At 44.8% G+C, this 2,754-nt stretch overlaps 1 pseudogene; it reads right to left on the bottom strand.

Annotated features, from left to right (window-relative positions):
• Positions 1–1,067: 1,067 nt before the first annotated feature.
• LOC114064846 overlaps positions 1,068–2,754 on the bottom strand; it is a 4,500-nt pseudogene continuing 2,813 nt past the window's right edge.

Raw genomic sequence — 2,754 nt, 5'->3', positions numbered from 1 at the left:
AGCACCCAGGCTTGCACAGCTCTGAAATAAATGATCCAGGTCTCTCTCGATCATGTAATTATTGGCCAGTTGCACACCGGGTAACAAATCCAATTTCTCTGAGCAGCATTTCCCCTGGGCTGGTTCTGAGGTGGCTGCACCTCAGGGACATGGCCGGGTCAGGAGCAGGCAGGCAACAGGCTTGGAGGCCCCCGAGGCGGCAGTGGGGTCACAGGGATGTTGTGACTGGGGAGAGGCTGGGGCTGCAGGCCCATGAGCGGGTTGCCAGGCGGATGGTGTGCTGGGGGCTCTGGCTCTGCGTGTCCCAAGGGGGTCTGTGCTCAGGATCCTGGAACTGCCAGGCCAGGCCTGTAGACTGCACGGCACAGAGTCGGCAGCCACGCCCCAAGTTACTGCCTTGAATTTCTGACAATGCACAGCAGCTGCAAGTGCTGCCTGAAAGCCTCAGTGAGGAGGGAGAGAAATCGCTCGTGCAACACCTCTGTTTCATACATGCTTTCCTGCAGAAAAACGCTGGGGTTTATTCCTTTTTTGATGATAAGGACTGATGGCAGATGCATAGCATTTCTTTTAAAGACACAAGTTTTAAACTTCACAGTTAGTGACAAGCACACTCAATCAAGTCTGCAAACTGCTTTTAGCTGCTACAATACACCTTTAGTTAAAGGAAATATTGGTGAAGCTGTAATATGTCCAGTCACAAAACAGAGGTGCAATAGGATCTCTGGTCCCAGCATCCTCCAAGTGAAGCTCAGGGGAAAGCCAAATCCTAATCTGTCATTCCCATCTAACCAGAACCTGCATGCTTTTCCTGGCATTTCCCAGAACAAATACATCACCCACTGTTTGGGCTAAACTTTCATCATTTTCCAGCAGTTCTTAGGAATGCCAGAACCAGAGAGTCCTTAGGCATGTAAGTAGCAGCAAGAAGTCAATTAACATCCTGGGCGTGAGTGTCAACAGTAAGACTTTATTTCAGGCGTTCTCTTCAGTAATTTAAGAGATCGAGATTTTGTGTTGTCCAATCTACTCCCTCATCAGTGAACTATTCCATTTTATGGTATGCTCGTATAGATTTCCCTTAGAAGTGTTGGCAGTAGGCTCAAACCAGTTCTGTAGCTAAGGAAAGAGAGATCAAAAACTATTCCACTCTTTTCATTCATTTCCTTTTGCCACTATCAGCAAACACAATGAAATGAGAGTTTCTGTGGCTTTAGGCTGCTGCTCAGTAGAAAATTGCCCGCACTTTTGGTACATCTTCTGGTCGTCCTGGTGGTTTCCTCTGGCTGCCAGGCTGCAGGAATTTCTTTATTGTGGGGATATTGCTTATTCTTGCTTTAAAACGCTACAAAACAAAACCAAAACAGCACTGTGCTTAAGAAGCATTGTAAGTGTCAGACATTTTGATGTTATCCAACCTCTAAAAGTAATATCATGCATTGATGCTGCAGAAGAGACTACAAGCTTCCCTCTATTATGCGTTTGTGGCTGCAAAGTCAGAAGGTGGTCATACCCATCAGTGTTTGAGGCCAGCTTAAACTACTTAGGATATTTGATAATTTTGTAGGTCACTTCTCTCCTCACCCTCCCACTCTCCCCTGTTTCTCAGCCAGTTTAAATCAGCAGTCCTTTCCAATTCATTGTCCATTTAAAATGTCCATTCCTTTACCTGCAAGAGAGGAAATTTGGCAAGTATATCAGGCTTGAACTCTTCTGCCATTAAAATGATTTCAAGTAACTGCACATCTGCCCTGCTTAACTGGTTGCCAACAAGAAAGTCTTGTCCATGGTCTTTCAAAACCTAAAAACAGAGAAGCAGATGATTTTTTTCTCTGTGTTGCTTAATATGGTATATTTTCAAGGCAAGGTCATACACTTGTCCTTGCCACACACCTTCTCAAAGGCTGGGAAGTATCTGTTTGCGGCCTTGTCCATCATATTAGCAAATGTTGCTCCTTTTTATCTGCTGGTTGGTAATCATAGGTAATGAGTTGCTCATTCAGATCAAACATTCCTTCCACATACATATCGATTCTGAAAAGAATAGATCCAGTTGGTCAAGACAAACACAGTAGATCTGAGTGCCACAATAGCTATTGGCATAAACCTGCTGAGGTGCTGGGAAATCTCCACCTTTTCTATCTCACATCTATAGCTTGGAGTAGTTCCCTCCAGAATGCAGTTGCATCAAGGGAGAGGGGAGGCACCTGGGTGGAAGACAAATGCAAAGTGCCTAACCCTCTCCTAAACACTGTCCCCCTTTCCACTTCTCACTGGGGGTGATACTTCTCTGTACTCTGTATTTTTTCTAAGCCTGAGTAAAAACTTGTCAGGTGTGCATTCCAAACTTGTGTTAGAAATCCAATCAGATATCGTAAATAAAACAGGGGGTCTATGCAATTCCTAACATTTAAAAATACCTCAGGTCAAACCATGTGCCCTAAGAGTCCTAATGTTGAATAACCAGTTACTAATCCTAATTCTTTTCTAATTATTGGCTATTAGAGGGAGCAGGATTTTTGTCTCCATCAAACACAGTTCCCAGAATCTGATCTGGTGAAAATGCCTGTTGTGACATTCTGCAGGAGAAATTGAACAGGAGCAACAGGGAGACAGTCTGCACTCCTGACTGCCTTCTTCTGAGAACTGTATTGCCCCTGGATTGATTGATGACTGATGAGCTGCCTTGCACCATGCTGCCCATCTAATCTAGCTGGCTATCACTGCCCTAGACATCACCTGCAGTCACAGTCT

This window comes from Empidonax traillii, unplaced genomic scaffold, assembly GCF_003031625.1.
Source record: "Empidonax traillii isolate 1590-97213 ecotype Southwest subspecies unplaced genomic scaffold, ASM303162v1 scaffold585:size537962, whole genome shotgun sequence".
Taxonomy (NCBI): domain Eukaryota; kingdom Metazoa; phylum Chordata; class Aves; order Passeriformes; family Tyrannidae; genus Empidonax; species Empidonax traillii.
This window is presented reverse-complemented; position numbering and strand designations above follow the sequence as displayed.